We start from the raw sequence: 27427 nt of genomic DNA, 5'->3' as shown, positions 1-27427 counted from the left end.
AAACTTTTGTATCATTTTCATTATGTTTGAGGTTGGTGCTTGTGATCTTTTCTTCCATTCTACTGTTTCCTTCTAACTGGAGTCACACACACACACACACACACACACACACACACACAGAGGAAATAATCGGCTTTTTTTTGGTACAGTGTAGAAACCCTTTGAGTGGCAACATTTTCAAAAGAAAAATGATTAATAATCCCAGGAACTTCTCTTAAGGGATAACTTAAGAGAAAAGAAAAATCCATAAGAAAAGAATAAATACAACTATACAATTTTAAAGCAAATGTATTAAAAAAAAACCCTAAAAGATAAGCTAGTAACATATTCCCAGCAAGTATGAGCAAATGTTTCTCTTTTCTATAGAGAAAGTACATTTAAATGAGCGAGAAAATACGAGGGTCCCCATAGCCAAATGGGCATAGGGTGTGAACAAACAGTTCGCAAAAGAGGAAAGCATTCAAACTCAGTAATAAAGAAATGCAAATTAATACAGCAAAAATACCGTTTTTCACTTTTGCAAAACTTTTTCAATAATGCTACTCAATATTCACGAGGCAGAGGTGAAACTAGAAAGTGAGGTTCTCACGTTGCTTGTGGAATATAAATTGACCCCATTCTATAGGAAAGCAGTTTGGCAGATCTTTCCAAAGTCCTAAAAACGTGAGTATTCATTTGCCCTGAAACGTATTTACGGAAGACACTTGGAAGTTAAGTACATTTTTGAAAATACATGAATATACTTATCTCAATGTCAATTTCAAGAGCAAAACATGTTTATGATATAAGCGGAATATACAACCAATAAAAATTATATGTGCCCGAAGTTTTGACTACTATGTAGTTAAATGTAGTTGCAAAAGCTCTCATTTGAATTTGAAAAGCTGGCTGATTTTAGAAAAGATACACTCTTGCTGTAATTGTATGTATCTATGTATCTGATGGTAAAATGTCTTTAAAAGACTACAATAAATGCAGAAAATGTGTAACTTATACATAGTAAGAGTGGTGGGATTACAGGTAATACGGCAGTCCCCCCCTTATCCATGGGGGACACGTTCCGAGACCCCCAGAGGATGTCTCAAACCACAGATAGTACCATGCTTTATATATGCTATGTTTTGTCCTATCCATACATACCCATAATAAAGTCTAATGCGCAAATTAGACACAGTAAGAGATTAACCACAATGTCTAGTAATAAAACAGAAACATTGGAACCATATCCTGTAAAAAACTATGTGAATGTGGTCTCTCCCTCAACATATCTTATTCTACTGTACTCACCCTTCTACTCGTAATGACATGAGATGATAAAACGCCTCGGTGATGAGACAGAGGGAGGGAGTGAGGGGGGTGACGCAGGCATTGTGATGGAGATTGCCCCTGTCACAATAAGTCACAAGAAGGACCCTCTGCCTACAGACCAGTGTCGGCCTTGGGTAACTAAAACTGTACAAAGCAAAAAGCAGGGATAAGGAGAAACACAGTAACTTTTTTTTCTTTCAAGTTTTGTATTTTGATTTTTTCTAAGAGTATATGTTGGAGAAGAAAAAATATAGGCTTGGAAAACTTGAAAAGCTGGAACTTTTTACTTTTCCTCTCATAGGCCTTCTGGGAGAAATAAAAGCATCTAAATATTAATCCTTAGAAGGGAAATTATTTGTGGCCCATGTGTGTAAGGCACTATGCTAAGCAATTGAACATATCTCACTTAATCCTTCTGGCAACCCTGAAAAGCAGATATTCATCCCATTTTTATGTATGAAAACTCCGAGGTTTCAAGCAAAGCATCTTGCCCCAGATCAGACGGCTAATAATTACCGGAGCTTGTGCTGTGTTATTTTCACATTGTGGCCTGTGCCAGGCACACCTCAAGTGACCTCCACTCCAGGATAAATCATCTATTAAGAAGGGGAAAAAAATTACGAATTTAATTATTTAAGGAATGAGATAAAAATGCAATTTTAATTCGAGCTTTTGCCTTGCCTTCGTTTGTTTTGTTTAGAGATTTGAAGAGCAGGAAAGCACATCAAAGAGCGTCTTTTCTAAACTCAGCCAGCGTTGCTTTAGCTGTTTAAACGGGGGCCAAAGAATTAGCGGTCTATCGGAACAGTTAGTTATCAAGCGTGTTCTCCTTCTGCCTGCCCCGAATGACAAAACCACCTCTCACTGCACGGCATGCTTTTCACCAACACACCGGAAAGGCACTCAGGATCTTGCCTTCAGTCTTCTGCTACCGTACCTGGGGACGGGTCTAAAACCGACAGGAAAATGACCATCTTCAGAGCTGTGTGCCATGAAAGTCCCTATTTCTTAAACTTCTTCTACCTGCTCATCAGGAACAACTCATGGTCACTTGGAAAGTCTGAGATAGCTTTGGTCTCATTTTCTTGTTGTTTTGGTTCCTTTCTTGCTTGTTTTATGCCTAACTGACTAGAAACCATTTTAAGCAACTTCCCGATTCTTAGGGCAAAGCTCACAGGTGGGGAAAATCGGGGTCCCCACTCAGAGGATGTGTAGGGTTTGTTTCAAAGTATGTCGTATGCTGCAGCCAGAAGCCAGAATCTCATTAGTACCCAAAGAAAGACTTAAACCCTCTCTTTTCTTCTATTGACTTTCTTTTTTTTTTTTTAAAGATTTTAAAAAATGTTTATGTATTACTGAGAGACAGAGAGTGAGACAGAGCGTGAGCGGGGAAGGGGCAGAGAGAGAGAGAGACACAGAATCCGAAGCAGGCTCCAGGCTCCGAGCTGTCAGCACAGAGCCCGACGTGGGGCTCAAACTCTCAGACCGCGAGATCACGACCTGAGCTGAAGTCGGACAGCCAACCGACTGAGCCACCCAGGCGCCCCAAGATTGTATTTTTAAGTAATCTTGACACCCAATGCGGGGCCTGAACCCACAACACGCTCCACCACCTGAGCCAGCCAGACGTCCCTGTTCTATTCACTTTCTGAAAAATTAGAGGAAAATAGCTTATTCCTCCCCACTCACATATCTTCCCTTGACAATGGGGACAAAAATATTAGAGCTTAACTCTGTCCCCTTGTTATATTTATGGGTAAGTTCTTGCAGTAAAGGAATTAACACAACCAGAAAAGTCTGTTGTAATCTCTGTGCCTGTTTTAAAAAAAAAAAAAAATTTTTTTTAAATATTTTCCTCTTTCATCTTTGCTTCACACACTTCTACAAATTATGCTGGTTCTATCTCTCTAGTGCATTAAGCTGGCGCGTTGCTATGTCTCAGCTCTCCATGTGGGTTCCAGCATCAAAGCCTTGGGCCAATTTTATTTCATTTGTATTTGCTGTCAGAACAATGTCTTTATTCCAAAATGCCCTTCTCAAATCACCTCTCAGGTGGTTTGGTAGAAGCAGCGTGCAGCAGAAAAATAATATCTTTTTTTAAATCCGTGTTATTTCTTTCATGTTGTACCCCGTGAATACTGAATGCACAGAACACTCAAACGACGTCCCGAGTTCCGTTTTTAAGATGAAAAGTACCTTTCATTTTAAATCTCCCAGAGACAACTGATCTGCCTCCCTTCTTTGTAACGGGTGTGGGGGAGGGGGGTATTCAAATCACGATAAACATTTTTACCATTTCGTTTGTTTTAGGCTGCCGGATGACATCCAGATTGATTCGATTTTGAACCAAAGTCTCCCAAAATAAAGACTGAAGTGCGTCGAGGCCGCGGCCACGGCTGCAGAATTCTACCACGTCCATTTGGCACAAAGAGGAAAGGAGGGTAAGAGCGGACTCCAGAACTCAGAACCCTGTCGTCTTGCTTCACCGCCCAGCGTCGCCGTGGAGCCTTTGCAGGAAAGCGCCTTCCCTTTGCCGCCCAGGGTAGGAAGCGAGAGCGAGGGGGAAGAAGAGATTGAAGGAGAAATTGCAGCAAGCTGGCAGGTAGCGGGCGGGGGATCAATCCAGTTTGTCACATTAAGGATCGTAAAGAATCCATCTCAGAGTTGACACTGATGATCCGGGGTATTAAGTGCAGTTGGCGGGAAGGCAAATGGCAGTGGTGAGCCCAGAAGGGAATTCAAGCCCGGAGAATGTTGGAAGAAAGGAAGACAAGACCCAGCATCGCGGCCGGTTCTGAAAGGCTGTGTCTGCCAAGGAGTCAAAGCCTTCCCTTCCCCCCTGGCCCTCCCCTTGTCTTCTTGACTGCAGTGTCCCCCGTGCTCAGTTGCTGAGACCTGCGGATGGCTGGTCTTTCCGGACGTCAGTCAACTGGACGCTCAGAGAGTCATGTCTCTGTGCTGGGCCTGAAGAAGTCCCTGGCGTGAGTCCAGCTAATGCAAACCACCTCCCACCCGCCATTACTTCCAGCTTCTTCAGACACAACTGTTCGTTTACTCCCATCAACCCCACAGAGGGGTGCATCCTAAGACCTGGGCCAATTCCTTTGATGGTGTCTATCTACCAGGTAACTACTAGGTGACAATTCCTCTTGGTCCTTCATTGCACTTAATTAGCAGGTGTATATTGACTTGCGTCTTTACTTATTTCATTTCTGTCTTTCCACTATAGAGGAAACCCCATGAGGCACATCTCATTCGCCACTCTATCGCCTCTGCCAAGCACAGCGCCTGGCACAGTAGGCCGTCAACAACTCTGTGTGACCTACGTGAAAGGAAGGAAGGAATGGTTGGGTGGATGAATGCATGGATTTAAAAAATAAGTTTCAGGAAGTAGAATATAGAGCGCTGATCTCAGATCTGGTCAGGTCGGAAAAGAAAGATAGTTTGTCACATTACTTTGATTCTGAAATTTTCTCATATTTTAACCATCTCTCCAGCTGAATGGGTTTTACGGACCCTTAAGATTATAATCAACAGAGTTGTTTCTTTTTTCTTTCTTAATACTGCATACTATAACGGTGCGTCGTCCAATCAGTGGTGTTTAGAAGAACTGTCATCACAAATTATAGCCAATATATAGGCAAATAAGAATACCTGTGTGGATGCTGTCACTCATAAGCTTCAGAAGTTTCCTTCCGAACGAGGCTCATCAAACGTCACATCAGAATCAAAATACAAATTTCTGGGATCAACCCTCGAGGTTCTTACTTGGTAAGCCTGAAGCAACGCCCGGGAATCTGGACTTTTAACACCTTCCAATCCTTGGGCTGCAGGTGATCCCCTCCTCCCACTTTGACAAAAGGTTTTCGTTAGGTTTCTGCAGCTCTAGCAAGGTACCTGTAAAGATTTCGAGCAGTCTTTACAAATAATCCAAGGTCTAGGCTTCAAAACGGAACTAACCAGTGAGACATAGGTCCCCTGCCTGTGGTCATTTATTACTGTTCCTCCGGGAAGACAAATCAATGGAATGTGATACAGCTAAAAATTGCAACCGTATTCCAGGTTGTACAGTGTCCTGTGGTCGAGTTCACATTAGAAAGCATAATAACTGAACCACAGTAACATACCCAGGAGCCAACATTTGGGTGGATTTGCAGAAGATGACTCAGCAATTCTCAGGGGCACAAGGGCTGAGAAGGAAGGCATTCTAAGCAGGGGGAACAGAGCGTATACTAAGTAGACAGACGGGGATGCCACCTCAAATCTCTTTCAGGACCAGAGAATCAATCAATAGTAATAAATGAAGATATTAATCCCTCTGCTTTTGAAGCTATTAATACCACTTTCGTTTATTAAAGTAGGCATACACCTAATATCTAATGGTTTCTTGTAATTACCACAGAATTGAGAATAATACTCTCGGTAGGAGCCTCTGAGGTGGACCCAATCACCCTCATCTCCCGGTATTGGTGCCCTGTATCATCCGTGCTCTTTGAGTGTGGGGACCCAGTAGCCTGCTGCTAATGAATAGAAGGTGATAGGGTGTTACTTCCAAGAGCAGGTTACAAGAAGACTTGATTCCATCTTGCTCATATCTTCTCACTTTGTTGCTGACATGGTCTGAGGAAGCCACCCGCCATGTTGTGAGTGGTCTTATAGAGAGCGGTCCACACGCAAGGAATGGAATCCTGCTAATCATCACATAACTGACCTTAGAAAAAGGCTCCTTTGGCACTTCCCCAAGTCAAGCCTTCAGATGAGACCAAGGGTCTGCTTGACAGGTTGACCACAACCTTATTCAAGACCTTGAGCCAGAGGCGCCCAGTTAAGTTGGACTCAGATTCCTGATCCACAGAATCTGTGAAATAATAAATGTCGGTTCTTTAAGCTGTCGAGATTGGGGTAATTTGTTAGCGTGGCAATAAAAAAAATAATATGGTACTCTTTTTGGGGGAGGGAACTTTATTATCTCGTGAGATACCCATAAAAAAAAGTCTTGTTATTACCCCCATTTTACTGAGGAGGAAGCTGAGTTCAGGACCTTGTTACTTGAGAAGGTCATTTAGCTCAGATATGATTCTACCAAGCTCATGCCCGTTGACCACATTTGCAAGAGCATTAAAAATCTGAGAACCGAGTCCTGCCCCTAACTCTACCGGTATTATCCGTGCCACTGAGTTGCTCAATTACCCCATCCAAATTCTAGACCCTTCATGGGTATGATGAGATGATTGAGGTGGGAGTCTCTAAAATCCCTCTGAGCTCAAAATTTCTCCATTCTATACAAGGAAAACAAAAGTAAGTAACTGAAGTTCTTTTGATGGCTGGGGGTTATAATAAAAAAAAAAAAAAAACAAAGAAGAAGAAGAAAGAAAAACTATGCCTCAGCTCCAGACTCTGTCGGGTGTTCCCGTGCTCATGGCAATGTGTTGTCCTTGTTTCTGTCACTGCCCACTGCAGAGGGGTGTGGGTCTCCATTATCCTGACAGTGAGCTTTCTCTGGAGGAATAGTCCTCTGCAGTGACCTTCCCAGATCCAGCGCTGCCCAGCTCTGTGGGGTGTAAGTGCCAGGTGACATTTAGGAGGCCAGTTTTTATTAGCGGGTTCTCTTCTCTAAAGTATTGAGTAACCCGTGCTTAGAAAAGCATAATCTCATTTTTGTAGCTTACCTCTTTTAGTTAGCACCTAATGGTTCGGGGAGCCAGAGGCATCACCGAGAGAAAATCAATGTAAAATATATTCTTGAGTACTAACTGAAAGAACTTACCATTATATGATGAGTTAACAGTAAGTTATCAGAAATGTGACTACCTTTATTGTAAGTGATTTTTTTTTTATCTACACACGAGAGGAATAGAGTAAATGTACTGTGCCATTATGAACCTGTCAGTCACGTACGTATGAGACATCAGCTCCATCTAGAACAAAATTTCCTGCCACTCAGAAATCATGTTTAACATTAATCTGTTATTCTGATCTGCACTCACTAGATTTTTGATGGACAGATGAACTTATGAAATTTTTAATACATTTTCTAAAAAGCTAAAAACTTGGAGCTAAATTGACTTTTTGGTGAGAACCAACCGTCACAATCTAATGTCCACTCCCATTGTTCAGTAGAGTCTTCCCCATCTTATCATGACTAAATGTCTATGGACACCCTACAGAGATACCCAGAGGAGAGACATTCTGTCAAGATTGTGGCCAAGTTATTGCCGACGGCAAATTCGGAGTAAGAAAGTAGACCACGGCACGATCGCAAATATGTACTAAATTTATCTACTCACAGATGAAGAGAACAATACATTTGAAATACTTGTTTTCCCTCAGGCAGGATAAAGATGGATAGATAAATAAAAATCAGCAGTGCTGTGTCCGAGGCACAGAATAAAAAAAAAAAAATCTATTTTTCAGGGGATGACATCCTAAATTAAAATAAACGGCAAAGATTTAAAGCACAAACGGGCGACCGAAAAGAACTGATGAGCAAACAGATAAAGAGACGCAGAAGACATTTTTTAAAACTCACAGGACATGTAATTCACCTGAACTAGGAACAGTGCTGTTACCTTAAATATTAATAGCCTTAGAGGTGTCCTCGCCATTTACCCAAGTGGACACTGTCTTTTGGGCACACCTTCCCTCCTCCCACCCTTGAACTACAAGGACTACTACAACGGGATGATTTCACAGACTGAAGCTGCCTTCAGTACTTAGAATCCAAAAGGACCTTCCCTGACAAGGATTATATACTATTTGTTCTCCTAAATCACTAGGGGTCACCCACAGTCAAGAATATCTTTTGAAACAATGCGACCACTTGACATTTCGTGGCATTTGCATATTTCAGGATATTTTAACAGCCTATCTCAGCATGAGACACACTTATAACTAAAAAAGTCTTTGTTGTTTGTTGGAAATTCAAATTTAACTGAAAAGCCTATATTTTTTAAGTTTTTTTTAGATGTTTGTTTACTTTTGAGAGAGAGACAGAATGGAAGCAGGGGAGGAGCAGCGAGAGAGGGAGACGCAGAATCCGAAGCAGGCTCCAGGCTCCGAGCTGTCAGCACAGAGCCTGACCTGAGGCTGGAACTCATGAATGGTGAGATCATGCCCTGAGCCGAAGTCGGACGCTTAACCCACTGAGCCACCCAGGCACCTCAGACAGCCTATATTTTTCTTTGCTAAGCCTGACAGTCCAACCCTTCAGCCCCGAGAGGTGGCAGGGCAGTTAGCCAGCTAGTTGGTGCACAGCTGAGATTAGAAGTCAAATCTCAGGGCCTCTGGGTGGCTCAGCCCATTAAGCGCCTGACTTTGGCTCAGGTCATGATCTCACGGTTCATGGGTTCAAGCCCTGCATCGGGCTCTGTGCTGACAGGTCAGAGCCTGGAGCCTGCCTTGGATTCTGTGTCTGCTTCTCTCTCTGCCCCTCCCCTGCTCTCACTGTTTCTCTTTCTCTCTCTCAAACATACGTAAACATTAAAAATAAAATAAAAAATAAAAAAAAAGAACTCAAATCTCAAGACACTTAGCCATGAGCACCTTCCAAAGTGTAGTAAAGCCAGGGGGAAAGTGCAAATCATTAACCGCAAAATTATGAGCACGGTGGCTTTGGGGGTAAGCTTCTCTTCCCATGCAGCCTGTGGTGTGTCCCCTCAAGTTTCCAATCAGCACAATGGGTCAGCCCACAACGATGACAGGAAAGGTTTTCAAACAGATGTGGACCGTGACATCCGAGGCACCTTCTATCACAACCACACACCCGACTTTGGGTCTTTTTCCTCTCTCTAGATCCTTTCTTTTCTTTCCAAATTCTCTTGCACTTATTTTCTTTTTCTCATCCTTTTTTAAAATTCATGCACCTTGTGCCATCCTAATGGGGACTCCCCCAACTAAAATAATATTGAACCTTAGTAATCAAGATGTCCTAAAAGAAGAAAAGGCAAAGCCATAGAAGTAGAAAATGGATTCGTGGTTGCCAGGGCCTGCAGATAAAGGGTGGGGTTGGCTACAAAGGGGTGACAGAGCTGTTCCATATCTTGACTGTGACACTCGTTGCCTCACTGTATGCATTCATCACAACTCATGGGGCGGGGGTGAGGGGGGGCCGGGTGGCTCAGTCGGTTGGGCGTCCGACTTCAGCTCAGGTCATGATCTCACAGTTCGTGGGTTCAAGCCCCGAGTGAGGCTCTGCACTGACAGCTCGGAGCCTGAAGCCTGCTTTGGATTCTGCGTCTCCCTCTCTCTCTGCCCCCTCCACCCACTCACGTCCTGTTTCTCTCTTAAAAATAAATAAAAAAATGGTAATAAATACATAAATAAAAATAAAAATAAGGTTTTTTTAATAGAATGGATTTTTCCCCAAGTTAGCTACACATTTTCAGTACATAAATGGCAATTGTTTTAATATTAAAAATGCTTGAATGACAATCACCACATACAAGTCTCATGACAGTCGTGAGTAGAGATTTGCCCATCGCTACATTCTAGAAAAATCACTGCAAGAACTTTAAAAGACTGAAGAAATCACATATTTTATTTAACCTTTGCTCTCATTATTTTCACGTAAACTAAGCCGATGGATATTGGCTAAGGTAATTTGTTCTTCTTACCAGTCTGTATGTGAACGTTATACAAAAAATGAAGTTTCAGTTTCTTCCCTAATTATTACATATTGCATGTATCGTATTCATAATGAAATCTGGCCCAAATTTTAATGAAGAGACATTTTTGTTCTGTCTTTAAATGTTCTAACACCCTGGTAGGGATTCCAACCAGAATACAGAATTTCTGGAAGGACCATGGGAAGATACAGTTTGGGTTAAAACTTCCAGTCACTGGGCGGGGAAAATCCAAATCGTTTCTTATAATTGTGTTAAGTAAAACTATAAAAATATACATAAAAACAAGTAAAATAACAAAACCATTTAAGTCTCTCTTAAAACTATGAGATGCATCCCAGCAGACTTCAGGCTAGTTCTGTTTGCTTTCAAGTGGCATTTCCTATACAGAACACGGAAATCATTGACCATTGATGGAGAGTGTAGACTCCATCACCCTTGTTGTACAAACACCTCGTTGTATAAACATCTAGTCAGCCACAGGACGGGCAATGTAAGAAGCAAAAAGACAAGGACATTTACCCTCAAGCTGTGGTTCCCAAACAAGAGGTGCATCAGGACAATCAGGACAACCTGGGGGACTTGTCAAGGCTCAGATTTTTGGACTCCCCACTTCTCCCCACCCCCAAGCTGCCGATTCAGCAGGGCTGGGTGGGACCCAAGAATTTGCATTTCTAACAAGTTCCCAGGTGATGCTGCAACCGCTCCTCTAGGGCCACGTGCAAAGAACGACTTCCATGGAGAGAACAATGGTTACCCTGGAGCAGGAAGGGCGCTGGCGTGAGAAGCGAGAACATCAATGCCAAAGGCAGGTTCAAGGATAGGAGCTCCAGAGAATGATGCCTGAGAATGAAGCTAGGAGTTGAATCCTAGCTTCTCAGCATCAGTGTTTCCATCTGTAAAATGGGGATTATAATAAATCCAACGTCATTAAATTATGTCATTCATTTAGATTACTTGGCATGGTTCTCAGATGTTCTCAAGAATCGCTAGCTTCAACCATTCAACTATTATTAGCTGTGACACAAGAAAGGCACGTAACATACATAAGTTATAGTTTCCATAGAAAGAGAAGGTTGTATTCACTGACGCTTAAGAACTTATTACTCTAAATTCTGATTCTAAATATATTTTCCATACCCCTTATTCAAGACAATTTAATATTAGTCCATTTAATATGTTACAATCTCCTAAATGATCAGGGGCGTAAAAAGAAGGGTAACACGCGTTCCCTACTCTTGCCCTTGAGAGGTTGCCAATCTGGGAGAAAGACCATGCACACGTGAAACAGTTAAATAACAGTTGAGATAGTATGTGATGAAGCTCCACAGTGGTTCAGACAGTTCAGGACAAAAAAAAAAAAAAAAATGTCGGCCCTCCCAAGTTCAAAGAGAATTGACGCCTTAAAGCTTCATACAGAAGGGTATGCAGGATCGTAAGTAACATCGGTTCAGTTCTGTGTGCAGCTAAGATAATAATGTAAGAAGAAGAAAAATAAACTTTGAACCACTTCCAGGGCAATCTGTATATGTTATCTCAGTGGTATCCCATTTCATACACGAGAAAAACAAGACTCAGAGATGTTAGGTCATTTGACCAAAGTCACACAGCAGATGTGAGTATGAGGCTCAGAGTCAGCTCTTTGGACACTCTGTGCTCTTCCCATTAAGCCATGGAGTGGAAAGCAATTTAATCAAGGCCACGGAGAGAAAAATGAGTGTATGATATTCAAGAAATGGGCCGATATATACTGGTCAGGAGATGTAATTTGGTAAAATTGTTAGCCTGTAAGATTAGAGACAGAACTGAAGTAGGGCAGATGATGATTAGGGGAACTCTTGGGAATCCATTTTGAGGGTTTACATTTATCTTGAGGTCCGTAGGTAGTTACTGAAAATACACTATTTATTGCGGTACAGGCTAGATTTAAGGAGAAGCACGGTGATCTCATTCACTCGTTTACTCATTCATTCATTTTTTCAAGAGTGACTTCCTGGGCACTAAATACAGGCCAGGTTTTGTGCAAGGTCGTGGGATTTCAAAGACACGTAAGACACGGTTCTGTCTTGGAGGAGATGTTTGTCTAGCAGATGAGAAATGTACATTAAAAATTATAATTCCATTCGATAAATAGTAGAAGTAGAAATAAGTCAAGTGCAAGCCTACACTTGACTGCCAAAGATTTATTTGTAGGGTTTTCTGCATTTGAGTGCATTTAGCATTACATCAGTTACCAATGACTGTCTCTGATTCACGTAAGAGAATTCCAAAACACGCTTTGTTACAAATCCTAGGATAGCAGATACAACATTTACCTGAAGAAGAATAAAATTCTACCAATGGAGTAAGGGAAGGAGCAGGAAGGACTACATATAATGTGGGGTACTTTAGCGGGATCCTAAAGATGAGTAGAAATACATCTGGCAGACGAAGGGAAAATACATCCCCAGCATCGCAAAGGCCCAGGGCCCTGAAATAGCTCAGCCTATTAAGAGATTTGCAAGAAAGTTGGTTTTGCTGGAGCTTAAAAGGCAAGACTGTTAATAGCCAAGGGCCTGGACTATGGTGATTGCAGTGGAAGACAGATAATAAATGATAAATGTGCTTCTTAGAGAGTTTAAATGAAATTATCTACGTCAAATGCCCAATACCCTCCTTGGCACATCTTGGGCTCTCAACGTATGTTAGTTCCTTTCCTCTGTCTTCCACTTCACACCTACTTCTTTTATAAAAATATACATGGGTTTGAACAAACACACTAACGTTTTTAATTCACTGATGTCACAGCCCAAAAGTCGCAGAAGTGGCTGGACCCAAATATTGTAGCAGCCTCCTAAAAATGTTGACTGAGATCTAACCCCTCACATATGCCATAAGAAGCCCTAGAATTCATTCTGAAATGTAGATTCCAAGACCAGGCCCCCAGAGTCAGAAGTTCTGGAGGTAACTCAGCCCCGGGAGCTGGCAGAATATGAGCTAACCCCAATAAACAGCTAAGGTGCAGCCAGGTTTGAGAATGTTTATAGAAGAGCTCCCAGTTGTGAGACAGTACACCCATACTGGCTACAGTGTTTTTTAAAATATTTGCATATAGTTTTGTGTTAATTCTGAGCTAAAGTTTATATTCCATGAGATGCACAGTGAAGTTGTAATTTCACTGAGTTTTGGCAAATATAAATCCCATGTTACCCGCCCCCCATCAAGCTAGGAGACAGCTCCCTCACCTAAGAAAGTTCCTAATGCTGCTTCTCAGTTGACCTCTTCTCTCTGATCCCCAGAGCCCACCTCTCTTCTGATTTTTTTTTAATTTTTTTTTTCAACGTTTATTTATTTTTGGGACAGAGAGAGACAGAGCATGAACGGGGGAGGGGCAGAGAGAGAGGGAGACACAGAATCGGAAACAGGCTCCAGGCTCTGAGCCGTCAGCCCAGAGCCCGACGCGGGGCTCGAACTCACGGACCGCAAGATCGTGACCTGGCTGAAGTCGGACGCTTAACCGACTGCGCCACCCAGGCGCCCCTCTTCTGATTTTTATCACCTATGATTGGCTTTGCCTGTTTTAGAATTTCGCATACGGGAAAGCACACAATATACACTATTCTGGGTTTGGTTTCTTTCACACAATGTGATGTCTTGTAAGAGTCACTCATGTTATTTAATATATCTATGGTGTACTCCCTTTTCTTATTGAGTAGTAGTTCATTTTACAAAGATACTGTAATTTGTTTACCCATTTTCCCATTGGTGGACATTTGGACGTTTCCAGTCTTGGGTTATTGTGAATAAAGCTACTAAGGGTCTTCTTGTAGAAGGGTTTTCGTGGGCATAAGTTTTGGTTTCTCTTGAGTAGATACTTTGGAGTGGGTTTGGTGAGCCATAGAGTAAGTATAGGTTTAACTTGATAAGAAACAGCTAAACTTCTTGCTGCTGCCTTTTGACTGATTCTATGGACTCGACAAGTATTCCTCTGGCTGAAGATTGCTTTGTTATTGCTTTCTCCCAGCAACGAAGCGGAATGAAATTGCAATCTGTCCGTCTGCAGCTCTGAGACCGCCATTCACTCCCATAATGGCCTTCACACGCGAATGTCTTCAACCCCCTTCCCGCCGGCTGCGGTATCCTGCGATGCATGAGTGAAATTTATGTGGTCACAAGAAGCAACCATGAAAACTCCTAAAACCTCAGTGTTCTAAAGTGGTCCTTTACGTTGTCAATGGACAAAACCACTAACCATAACAAAGGCCAATGTCTTCATGAAGTTACACTTATGGGGGGCCAAGAATTGAATCGAACAAGTGATATGTAGCTGCCCTAGAGAATAGCTTTAAAAATAGATGAACAGGGGCACCTGGGTGGCTCAGTGGGTTAAGCATTGGACTCTTGATCTCTGCTCAGGTCATGATCTCACGATTCATGAGTTCAGGCCCCACGTCGGGCTCTGTGCTAACAGTGCAGATCCTACTTGGGATTCTCTCTCTCTCTCTCTCTCTCTCTTTCTCCTTCTCTCTCTGCTCCTCCCCTGCTCTCTCTCTCTCTCTCTCTCTCTGTCTCTCTCAAAAATAAATAAATAAATAAATAAATAAATAAATAAATAAATAAACATCTTAAAAAAAAAATAACAAAAGATCTGGGCCTCATTTTGTTATTCGATCGGCTTCCACTTGCCACCCCTAACGTCCAGTTCTCTTCCATTTGCTCCAGAAATAGATTTTATGAGAAGATCCACATCAGGGTGGGAGACAGGGGGGTGAGAACAGCTGTGGTAATGACAATTCCTTCCTTCCGAGACGTGCCAGCTCAGGAACAGTGACAAACTCTAACACTTTATCATAATTCCCCCTTTCCAGAGAGTGGACACATTACCTGAGTTTCATTTCCCCAAAGTGCACTCCTCAGCATTTCAATACGGTGCTGGAAGCGGATGTCCCCTACACCACAGCATCCTCAAAGGAGCCAAAAATGAAAAGGAGAAAAAAAAGGGGGGGGGAAGGCATATGGGAAGAATGTGTGCATACACGTGAAAGAGAAAATAAAAGGAAAATGATCTGGAAACGTTAAAAGTTCCTGTAAGTGTGAAGTGTTACGAAGGGTAGTGTATAAAGGACTGCCCACGTCCTCCCTGGTGCAGGAGGCAGGGGGAGAGGCCAGCAGCTCACTCTTTAAGGTAGAATAGAAATAAAAAACGTACGCTTAAAGAAAATCTGTAGCAGCATCATATGCTTAAATGGCCTCACTTTATAGGTCATAAGTCTGTATATGTTTTTTTAAGTTTATTTATTTTGAGAGAAGAAGAGAGAGTGCACTCGAAGAGGAGAGGGACAGAGAGAGAGAGAGGGAGAAAGAGAATCCCAAGCAGGCTCCGCACTGTCGGCACAGAGCCCAACGCCGGGCTTGAACTCACGAACTGTGAGATCATGACCTGAGCCAAAAGCAAGAGTCAGAGGCTCAACCGGCCGAGCCACCCAGGTGCCGCCACAAGTCTATATTTTAAGGATGAGTTTCCTGTCCTCTCCCCTAGGTAATGAGCCCTATCTTCTCCCAATTAAAAAATAAGTCAGTTTAAAAAAATAACAGACAAAGGAAAAGTGATTTACAGCCACCATCCGGATGGCAATACAGAGAGACGGTTCTGCAGGTGACCTTGTGCAAGGTGCCACGTGCAGACCAGACAGGGGCAGATCTGAGAAAGTCAGAGCGAGCTTCCCTCCTGGAAGCAGGGGGACAGACGGCCTGTCTTTCAGCCCCTGTCAGAACCTCGGGGCCTCTGGGCACCTGCAGCCTCATTCCCTGTGCCTGGATGACTCCTCCTCCGCTTTTTCTTTTCCCTTTGCTTTTCTCCTCTCCTTTGTGGTCTGGCGCAACCCCGTCGTCCCTCCTCCTGCTCAGCCCAGGGCCGCAGTGCAGGGACAGCAGCCTGAGGGGAGGGATGATGAATTCAGAAACACAGGATCAGCGGAGAGATTAGGCTGTCGGCCTCCGAAGCACTTTCCTGCTGAAGAGCCGATAAGCGGGAGAAGGTGAATGAGAACACTAGTCACGGCAGATGGTGCGTGAGATTTGGAGCCGGGAGGGGAAAAGGGAAGTTACGGGGTGAAGGAGAGAGAAGGGGTTGGGGGGACAGGGAGAGGAGAGAGAGGATGTGGCCAGCCCGCGGGGTCTGGGCTGAGCCTTTGCCCCTGAGGGAGTGCCTCGGCGACCTAAGGAGCCGGAACGGAGTAGAAAGTCCCCTGGGCCCATGTGGGAGAACTGCTCCCGGTCAGGTGCAGGTCAGGCACATGAGCTGGGGTCACATTCTCGCCCTGAGCTCCAGTCACCTGGTTATTTCCAAGGAGGCCGATTCTACCCCAGAGCAGCCGTTCCGTTCATCTGCCTGCAATTCCACAAGATCGAGAAAGGGTCTGGTACATAGTGGGCACTCGACGATTATGTATGGATGTGAACTGAACCATGATTCCCCTCAAGTCACTCCTGAGAAACCAACTCGACGCACACAGAGGCGGGCTTTGTTGTCAAACAGGCTGGAGCAGACAAAGGTAATGGAGGCCAACCTTATCCCTACAAGGGTTTCAGAAATTTTTTGTAGCGGAGAAAACATTAAACGCCATCTTAGATGGGAGTTCCAATAGGTAAGGCAGGGAAAAAGAAAGCTTCTTTGCCTGAAGCAGGAGTAGACCTTAGGGCATCCCCTCTTCCAAACCAGCCCTCGTCTCCCTTCCCCCACTGTCCCCCCGACCCCTGTCAACTCCTGAGAGCATAGGACGGGGCCACAACTGGCAAATCAGTGCTCCAAAACATCCTGAGACCCAACAGCAAGCTTCAGTGCCTTGAACAAGATTGGCTAAAGAGAGAACGAGTGTCATAATACAGAATGCCACATCCTAAATAGGGGGGGAAAACTTAACAACAAAAACACAAACAACCTGATTTAACAATGGGTCAAAAATTTGGATAGACTTACTCCAAAGAAGATATACAAATGGCGAACAGGCATACTAAAAGATACTCAATGTCAATAATCATTAGAGAAATGCAGATCAAAACCACAAGATACAACCTCACACCAATTAGTGTGGTTATTATATGGAAGAAGAAGGAAGGAAGGAAGGAAGGAAGGAAGGAAGGAAGGAAGGAAAGAAAGAAAGAAAGAAAGAAAGAAAGAAAGAAAGAAAGAAAGAAAGAAAGAAAGAAAGAAAGAAATGGAGGGAGGGAGGAAGTAAGAAAGAAAGAAAAAAGAAAGGAAGAAAGAAAAAGAGGGAGAAAGAAAGAAAGAAAGAAAGAAAAGAAAGAAAGAAAGAAAGAGAAAGAGAAAGAAAGAAGAAAGAAAGAAGAAAGAAAGAAAAACAGGAAGAAAGAAAGAAGAGAGAAAGAAAGAAATGGAGGGAGGGAGGAAGTAAGAAAGAAAGAAAAAAGAAAGGAAGAAAGAAAAAGAGGGAGAAAGAAAGAAAGAAAGAAAGAAAAGAAAGAAAGAAAGAAAGAGAAAGAGAAAGAAAGAAGAAAGAAAGAAGAAAGAAAGAAAAACAGGAAGAAAGAAAGAAGAGAGAAAGAAAGAAATGGAGGGAGGGAGGAAGTAAGAAAGAAAGAAAAAAGAAAAGAAGAAAGAAAAAGAGGAAGAAAGAAAGAAAGGAAAGAAAGAAAGAGAGAAAGAAAGAAGAAAGAAAGAAAAATAGGAAGAAAGAAAGAAAAGAGAAAGAAAGAAATGGAGGGAGGGAGGAAGTAAGAAAGAAAGAAGAAAGAAAGAAGAAAGAAAAAGAAGGAGAAAGAAAGAAAGAAAGAAAGAAAGAAAGAAAGAAAGAAAGAAAGAGAAAGAAAAGGGAAGGGAAGAACAGGGGTTGGTGGGAATTTCTCTCTCAATCAGAGAAATTGGAACACCTGTGCACTCTAAGTGGGAACATAAAATGGTGCAGCTACTGTGGAAAATAGTATGGCAGTTGCTCAAAAATTAAAAGCAAGATTACCATACAATCCAGCAATTCCACATCTGGGTATATACCCAAAAGAGATTAAAACAGAGACTCAAAGAAATATCTATACCCCCATGTCCACAGAAGCATTATTTGCAACAGCCAAAAGGCAGAAACCACCCAAGTGTCTGCTGACGGATGACTAGGTACACAAAATGTGGTGCATCCAAACACTGGGGTATTTTTTAGCCATAAAAAGGAAGGAAATTCTGGCACCTACTGCATCACGGATGAAACCTGAGGTCGCTCAGCTGAGTGAAATACACCAGTCACAAAAAGACAAATACTGTAGACTTCTATGAGGTCCCTGGTGCCGTCAAATTCAAAGACAGGAAGTAGGAGGATGGTTGCCAGGGGCCAGGGGACAGGAGGGAATGGAGAGCTATTGACTGAGAGTCTTGGTTTTGCGAGATAGCATTCTAGAGATGGATGGTGGTGATGTTTGCACAGTGGTGAGAATTACACACTGAAAATGGTTACAGTGGTCAATTTCCGCTCTGTGTGTTTTATAATTAAGCATTTGGGGGGAAGGGCAAGGACAGGAGGAAAACATCCGCATACCTTGAGACGGGTCCCCGTGCTGGGACACCATCTTTTGTGGTTACAGCCCCGACCACAGAAACCATGGAAGGCATCGATTCAACAGCCCCCACCTCCTCATCATGCCCATCTTCAAGCTTCGTGTCTCGGAGGGCTGCATGTGTTCTGGTCAGCTTCCACGGCTGCCACCAATTGTCCTTACGTGGACAGAGTTTGAATTCTTCTCATTTTGGCTTGATTCTCGTCTTTCGTCCCACCGTAGCAACCGCCGTCAGGCAAGCGCACAAGAGTGGGCAGATGGGTGCAATTTCGACCTAAGACTAGTCCTGTGCTCATCTCCTCTCGAGGAGTCCAGATACGTTCTCTTATGAAAAATATCGATCTACCCTATTTGCTCACTCAGGCCGAGCAGAACACTAAGTAGGAGGCTTCCAGCCATGCTGACATTATACGTCCTACTAACATTATGTTAATTAACTGAAAAGCCACACATTGATTTTCCTTGAGAGGTTCCAAGGATCACATATCAATGGATGGACTCAGCTAAGCCTAATTTACTAATGGATTTTTAACTTCTGTGGAGGCAAAACCTTTAAGGGAGAACTCATTTTCCATTTGCCAGAAGAAATGAAGAACTCACCTTTTCCAACTGGTTATGAAACATCTGGTAATTGTGGGTCAAAGTGAAGACACTTTGTTAAACTTGGGCATTAATGTCTATCCTGTCAAGGCTCTGTACAATGCCATATATCAAAAAATGCTTAGTGCTTATAAAATGGTTATGTACTTAGGAAAATCCTTTCAACAGCCCAACAGAACACCCTGCTAGGCACTGGGACCCAAAAGTAAATGAGACACATTTGCTCCTGGAGCTCACAGTCTGATAAAAATAGTCGTCGGGAATCCCTGCCGTGAATGGCAGTAGGTAGCCTTTAGTGATATGACCTTCCAAACTTCTCCCTAAAAATCTCACAGTCAACATTATCGTCATCCCTTAGGCTGATTTCCAGCCAGTTTTCCTGGATACAAAGAGAACAGAATCACCAATAACAAAATGATAGTTTCTGCGACCCATCTCTCCTAGGACAACTGCGAACATCCTCCCTGGTTCGAGAGGATATGGTGGGTCCCCCCGGGAGCTCTTGAGGGCCTTTGGGTGCCTCTTGTGGCTCTAGCAGCATTGTCCTGCCATACTTGCGTCACTCTAATCCCAACTGAGGGAGAGCCTTGTCCCCCTTTATGTCAAAGGCTACTGTCATTCACCAAAACCTGTTTCCTCTTTCCCTGTTCCCGAGGTATGCAGCTGTACCACACTTCCCAGCCTCCTTTGCAGTTTTATGGTGCTGTGGGTGAGTTCCAGCCAAAGACACCACTTCCTGGGTTGGCCCAGGAAACCTCCTGTACGACCCCTTGCTCTCTCTCTCTCTCTCTCTCTCTTTCTCTCTCTGTCTGTCTCCATCCCCTCGCCTGTCTGGCAGCTAGGGTGGTACCCAGGGTAACCTTGGAAGGCCCATGTTGAAGATGCCAGATCTGTCATCCGGGTTCCCTGAATGACTGCCTGGGGCAAGGTTTCCCCTCTCCCCACCCCTTCACATACACCACTCCATTCAAGTCCAATACCAACCCCTCCCCAACTGGTCTTCATGTCAGCAAAATACGAACTATTGTGTAAAGCCACTGAAATTCATGAGTTTATCCCTGTCGGCCAGAGGCATGCTTCCTCAAAAGGTAATGAAGCTTAAGTTTCGAGACCCCTCACTTCCGTGGTCCCCTTCCAAGAACCGGGAACCGTCTCTGGCAACGGGTTCATGGGGCCATATTTTTCTAAAGTGTGCAGTAATGAAATGTTTTAGCTACAAGTGGCCAAGACCACATTCCCTTTCCACGTTGATTTGCCCTCCTTGCACCTCGCTGCGGCTCCAGTAACACTGGAGTGGCCGGGAGCACTTCCGGAATCTGGTTAAGGGAAGTTTATTTGGGAATTAATGGGATCTATTTATCTGATTCAAAGTCGATTCCGGGTATGCTTAAGTTATTGCTAGCTGTACCAATATAGATATGACTTTCCAGGAATTTTTCCGATCCCCTGTGCCGACTCACCTAGTTTCCAAACATGAAGGAGTAGGAATAAAGACTCCACTTCAACGTGTCTTATAAGACCTGACACCACAGGGGCGGATAGTAGAGAACAAGGTCTGAAATGCACCTGACAGAGGCTTCTCTGTAGGCATTCCCTGTAGCTGTTAAGACATGTAAATATGGAAGCAGACAATGTGGTTCTCATCAACACCTAGTCAAAACAGAGACTGTCTTTTGTTGGTACATACAATTATAAATATGCCATGTGGTTTTTTTTTTCCTTTTTTTATGAGAATCACTCAAAATAGGATCTTTCAGGATTCTTGGGTTGGTTGAGCTTAAGCAGTAGGAATACCACGAAGAGGACATCATTTGTATTGTTTTCAGTCTTTTATTCATCCTAACAATCAATAATGGAGAATTAATTTTGATTAACCATCCCAGAAGAAAGACGAAATTATGTTTTCATTCTCTCTAATAGAAGGTGATAGTCAAAATCATCATCACATGAAGAGATGATCAAAGTGTGTGTCACCAGAGAAAATATGAAAAGAGGTATTAGAGAGACGTGTCAGGTAACTGGAAAAAAATACGTTGTTATTTTTCTGGGCTTTGTACTCTTTGTCAGCTTTTTAAAAATGTAAGTTGTTATGGTTTACTTTTTTATTCTAAAGAAATACTTCCTTTCACACTAAATTTTACACCTATAATTGTGCATTCTTTTTTTTTTTTAACGTTTATTTATTTTTGAAGGAGAGAGAGACAGAGCATGAGCAGGGGAGGGGCAGAGAGAGAGGGAGACACAGAATCCGAAGCAGGCCCCAGGCTCTGAGCTGTCAGCACAGAGCCAGATGCGGGACTGGAACCCACGAACTGTGAGATCGTGACCTGAGCTGAAGTCCGACGCTTAACCCACTGAACCACCCAGGCGCAAGTGTGCATTCTTTTCGTAAAGAGAACACGCAGGACCCCTGGGTGGCTCAGTCGGTTGAGCATGTTCTCATGACCTCATGGTTCATGGATTCGAGACCAGCATTGGGCTCTGTACTTTCAGCTCAGAGCCTGGAGCCTGCTTTGGATTCTGTGTCTCCCTCTCTCTCTGCCCCTCCCCTGCTCATGCTGTCCCCCTCTGTCTCTCAAAAAATATAAATTTAAAAAAAAGAAAAAAGGAATGACCAACATTTCACAACCTCAGGCCTCACTGAACCCAAGTCCCCGCCCCCCCCCCCCAACATGCAACTGGGAGAACCCCACTGAATCAGCTTTAGGGTTACCCAGAGGTACCGGGTCCCTTAGGGGAACTGCTCCCTGTCTCAGTACTCTAGGGCGTGCCCAGGGGTAGGTCTCTTCCCCTGGGCCCACCCCTCATTCCAGTTCCTTCTCTCAAGGAACATGGCACCGGTTCTCTGAGGCAGGAAGACAATATGGAGGCATCCTCTCACCTGTGCACACAACCATCTCTCCCTTCCAACCAGCATTCCTGGACTCGGCATGAACACCTGCGTTCCAGCTCCCCCTCAGACGTGGTGCCAGTGGTTCCTCTTGGGGGCCATCTGTCAGATCCAATAAAAGCAGTCACTGGGCCTCCCCTGAGCTGGTCAGGCGAGCCCAAACCTGGCCGGTGTGCCAATTAAACATCCAGACGTGCCCGAACATGTCTGAAGTCACAGCGGCCCCCCAGCTCAGACACTTGGCTTCCAGACTTTCTGGCCAAAAAAGTGCTTCCAGGTAACGAGGTGTCATTCAGTCCTGTGAGCAAGGGGTGAGACCCCTCACCGTGTTACAGATCGGGAGACCAGCTCGGAGAGGGTCCCATAACCTGTGTGGCACAGACTGAGCCCTGAAACCCGAGGCTCTGTCTCCTGAGTCTGGGCCCTTGCCATGGAGCTCCTCTGTGGCCCTGAGATTGGCTGAGATACAACCAAAGGTGACAGTGCTGAAATATCAGTACAGCTGCAGAGTTTTCAGAAGATTCAGGGCTGGTTTGCTGTTATTTATTGTTTTACGCAGATAACAGGGAGGGGCGCCTGGGTGGCTCAGTTGGTTCAGCATCTCACAGTTCTTGATCGTGAGTCCGAGCCCCTCATCAGGCTCTGCACTGACAGGGCAGAGCCTGCTTGGGATTCTCTCTCTCTTTCTCTCCCTGCCCTTCTCCTGCTCGCTCTCTCGCTCTCTCAAGATAAATAAACATTTAAAAAATAAAAACAAACAGAAAACGGGGGAAAGAAAAGAAGAGGCACCTTCCGCCAATAATAGACATGAAATGGGCTACTTCTCGCTTGACCCACTTCATTCGTGACTGAGAAGGAGTCAAACAAATGACCCCTATAATGTGTTTCTACTTGAAACCATCATCAGGAGTATATAACCAGGACAAGAAAGTATGTCTTCTTTTCCCTCACCATTGTACAGCTTTAAAAGGGGTAGGTGGAAGAAAGGACAAGAATCTGATTTTAGACAGAGATCAGCCTTAACACACGGGAGGCATGATGCACCACAGGGGAGGTGACTCTACGGGGACTGTTTCTCAATGGGTCTTTGGTTGAGGAAGGTGAGCCCCAGGCCACCTACTTCTCCCAGAGGTCGGCTCAAGGGAAAGCTGAAGCCGGGACGAGCTACATTTCTGCATAAGAAAATAACGGGGGATGTTAGGAGTTGTTCACTGACAGCGTAAGACACTGGGGTTGGGTAGACGAGGGTAGACTCCAAGGAGGAAAATAGAAGGGACATTTGAGGGAAAGAAAGGGGCCTGAACGACAGCCACGAAGCAGGAGCCAAAGTGGGTGTTGGTGGCTCAGCAGGAAATGCCCTGAAATAAGAAAAGGCTGGAGAAACTTAAAAGGGGGAAGAGTCCACAATTCTGTCCGAAGAGTTTTCTTGCAGTGCACGTAATGTTAACACCCTTGCATCCGTACCCTTTTCCCTAAAACCTCCAGGGAAATTTCTGTTCTCAAGTCGACATAGGGTGCTTCTGACAGAAGGGACTGGTCTGGGAAGAGAGCGGTCTCAGAAGCTGAGGGCGATGACCATGACCGAGGGTAGCTCTGAGGCCCTGGGAGAATGAAGCCCTTCAGAAAACTCAAGGAGTAGCAGAGATTACTTCCCGCAACATGTAAGGTGGAGACTCAGTGTGTCTTGCCCGGATCCCAAAGGATGACCACAAAATCTTTGCAGAAATTGGAGATGTCTGGGTTGCATGAGGACAATATAAAATAGCTCCCTCATAAGGCTGATATTATTGTTTGAATCTTAGCGTGAGGCAAAGGATGTCACGCAGGAGCAGAAGCTGAGAGATCTGAGACCAAAAGCGAGGGACGCAGCTAGTGGCTGGGTTGGATGAACTCAGGTGATCTGCTTCCGGGTTCCCCGCCCTTCCCAGGACACCCCCTGTCTGTCACAGGCTGCACTGTGTCTCCCCCCAAATTCATAGGTTGCAACCCTAACTCCCAGGACCTCAGAATGCAAATATATTTGGAGATAGGGCCTTTAAAAAGGTAATTAAGACGAGGTCATGACAGTGGCCCCTAATCTAATATGACTGGTCCTTAAAAGAAGACCCCTCTTAGGACACAGAAACACACAGAGGAAAGACCATGTGGGGACACAGGGAGAAGGGGAGAGGCCTCAGAGAAAACCAACCTGCTGAGACCTTGATCTTGGACTTCCAGCTTCTAGAACAGTGGGAAAATAATTTATTATTATCCCATGGTCACAGGTCCCTGAGGTCCGAAAGGTCCTGTCCCCACGTGCCAAAGTAGCCAAAAAAATTAAAAAAAAAAAAAAAACAAAAAAAAATCCCAAGTATAAACAAGATTCCTGGGATAATGTACACTTTGTATTTTGAGTCATTTCATCCACCTGAGGTAAAGTTACTCCATACATACAATGTATCTTTTCACCTAAACTTCTGGTTTCAACAAATTAAGTGCTATTTCAGGCTAAAAAACAACAAAAATAATCCACGTGCTCCTTTGTTCTGGTCTCTGGGAGAGCAAAACATCTACCCTATTCAGGAATGAAAGTTATCCCCAAACTACTGATGTATTACTAAAACAAAAAATTATTTTGTATTTCACTTAATCATTGATTCTATGTTTTTACACAGCATCTAAACTGGTAAAACCTAGTTCGTGATCGGGCCCTGCAGAGCGGTGTGGAATAATTGGCAGCGAGTTCCCTGTCATGTTGCCTTTAGAGGTATTTGTGGGCTTGGGGTCAGTATTATTTAGCTCGGCACCTTACAGTTAACTGAGTGATGAGTCATTATGATTTTTAACATTTTCGATATCAAAAAGACAGCATAAGAACAGGAGGGTGCCCACCGAACTGAGCTCATGGAGGACCCTCATTTATTTGGAAAGGTAACATGATACACGACTGGCAAAATGTATCATTGTTACCACTAGCCGAGAAACGTTTGTCCCACATGTAAGAATGTATTTAAAAGTCTTCCCAAAACCCAAACCAGGGGGCCTGGGTGGTTCAGTGGGTTGAGCTCTGACTCTTGATTTCAGGTCAGGTCATGAACTCAGCACAGGTCATCAAGTCACGGTTCATGAGATGGAGTCCCACAGTGGGTTCTGGGCTGAGAGCTTGAGCCTGCTTGGGATTCTCTCTCTCTCTCTCTCTCTCTCTCTCTCTCTCTCTCTCTCTCTGTCTCTGCTCCTCGCCCGTTTGTGCACGCAAGCTCTCTCAAAATAAACTTTTAAAACAATAAATAAACGCATAAATAAATAAAATTTTTCCCAGACCCAAACTACATGCATCCCAACACAGCACCCTTCTGCCTTCTGAGTCCTCAGAATTCATGTACGCGGTAGACACAGTTTTTAGACTTACCTAGTTGATCTATTGATACTGGAAGAACAAAAGTAACTTCCCCTCTCAGGCTTCTGTTCTCTTCCTCAGCGCTCCAGGACTTTGGACAAGAGCGGCTGAAAGGGTGGGCCTATGCCGGCCGACTCCATCTTGCTCTGTGTCCTCCACCTTGAGTGACTATGTCCCGGACATGACCCCTTTTCCGGGAAAACGAAGAAACCTCAGACCGCACCTCCTCCCCTGAGTAACCTCCCGCTCACCCGTTCAAACTTCCTGATCAAAACACGCCCAGCGACCTGCGTAACAGGACGCCGACCCTTCCCCAGCCAATCAGCCGAGGCCACAACCCTTCCCCAGCCAATCGGCTGAGCCCACAGCCGTTACCTCACCAACTGCCCCTGGACCCCTATAAAACCTTTGTGCTTTTGAAACTCGCTCTCTCTCCCTGGTATCTCACCGCTGTGTCGGTGCAGGTAGGGGACTGAGCTCGAGCTAGCTCGAATAAAGGCTCTTTTGCTTTTGCATCGGACTCGGCTCCCTGGTGGTCTTTGGGGATCACGAATTCTGGGCATAACAGCAGCGATCTAGAGAAATACAGAACGAAACGGTGTTGGGTCCATTGGGTACACAAAAACATAAGATTATATCCTTATCACACAAACAAAATTTTTCCTGGACCAGCGCCTCTGAAACCTTACTGTGCATCAGACGATGTTGTAGACTGCAGACTCGAGGAGGCCTGAGACGGGTCCTGAGGTTCTGAATTTAGGAGGAACTCTAAGCTGACGCTGATGTGTTGCTCGATGGTGTAGCAAGGATATATTTACTCTGCATGGCAAGGGTCTAGACACATAGATTCATAAATCCATAGAAGCATAACTAGGCGAGTACTAGAAAAAATGTAGAGAACGTTTTTATAATGGGGCGGGGTTCAGAATTTCCTTCTAAAGTCATAAGGCACAGGGATGAAAAGTATGGCAGAGGGTATACAGTCAATAATACGGTCACAATGTTGTATGGTGACAGGTGGTGACCACACTCACCGTGGTCGCCGAATAACGGATAGAAGAATCGATACGTTGTACACCTGAAAAGAATGCAACATTGTATGCCGACTACACTTTAAAATAAAATGAATAAGCAATTACAATTAAAAGAAAAACGAAGAAAGAATTTCTTTCTCCAGCAGGTTTAAAGAAAAAGACACACAGGTTTCAATGCATAAAAACGTTAAACTTGTACATGACACAAACTTGTGCATGGTGAAGTTGAAGGATAGTAAAGGAGCAGAGAGTATTTCCAACATACGTAACACAAATTGCCGTTCAGAATGTATAAAGCACCCCTTCAAATCATAAAAAACGACAGAAATCACAGAAGAATTACAACTCAGCGGTCAACGTGCCAATTGTATCAACCTCACTAGTAATCGAGGAAATGCAAGCTGACACCACGTAAGATCGTCTCTAGGCACCCGGTTGTCGAGCAATCAAAAACAATGGTGTGTTAGCATTTTACACGCTGTCATTTAAATGTCAGTTGCTACAGCTCCAAAAATGGAAATACTGTGTGTTATCACAGATTCCATGGTGAAGATGAGGAAACTGAAGCCTCGTGACGTGAAACGTCTTGCCCACAATCACGTACTGTAGCAGCCAGTCTAGAACATTGGCTTCCTTAGGTGGCAGGTTAGTTGTGGAGTTAACAGAGATCAGGAAAAAAAGTCCCAGTGACATTCTGCAGTTCATAAAACACCAAGACCTGTCCTTCTACTCCATTTACCACGGTTGGTAATGGTGTCGGTGCTTAATTTTATATAATGATGAAAATGGAAGATTCAGCTTTGTTTTGATCAGATCTTCCTTTTATTTACATTCACACCATAATATATGCGCATATATTATATGCATATGCATATAATATATGTATATATGCGGTGAAATAACTGTATAAATCATTACATAAAAGTATGGCTTAGCATTATATAAAAATATTTTCACTTTTGAGAAAACGCAATTTTAGTGTTTTCTTTTTTTTTAAGTTTTATTTATTTTGAGAGAGAGGGAGCACGTAAGTGGGGTCCACAGAGACAGGGAGAGA

At 43.9% G+C, this 27427-nt stretch overlaps 1 long non-coding RNA gene across 3 annotated transcripts in view; it reads right to left on the bottom strand.

Annotated features, from left to right (window-relative positions):
• LOC111560578 overlaps positions 1-25624 on the bottom strand; it is an 82893-nt gene extending 57269 nt beyond the window's left edge. Inside the window, exons 1-2 of one of the 3 annotated variants that reach the window (XR_006597510.1) lie at positions 25349-25624; positions 21952-22062 (exon numbers count right to left, since the gene is read on the bottom strand). This is a non-coding gene — a long non-coding RNA (uncharacterized LOC111560578). The remainder of the gene's footprint in view (positions 1-21951; positions 22063-25348) is intronic. The other 2 variants (XR_006597511.1, XR_002742593.2) reach the window with 2 other exon arrangements.
• Between the last annotated feature and the right edge of the window lie 1803 nt (positions 25625-27427).

The sequence above is a fragment of the Felis catus genome, chromosome B2 (genome assembly GCF_018350175.1).
Source record: "Felis catus isolate Fca126 chromosome B2, F.catus_Fca126_mat1.0, whole genome shotgun sequence".
Classification (NCBI taxonomy): domain Eukaryota; kingdom Metazoa; phylum Chordata; class Mammalia; order Carnivora; family Felidae; genus Felis; species Felis catus.
This window is presented reverse-complemented; position numbering and strand designations above follow the sequence as displayed.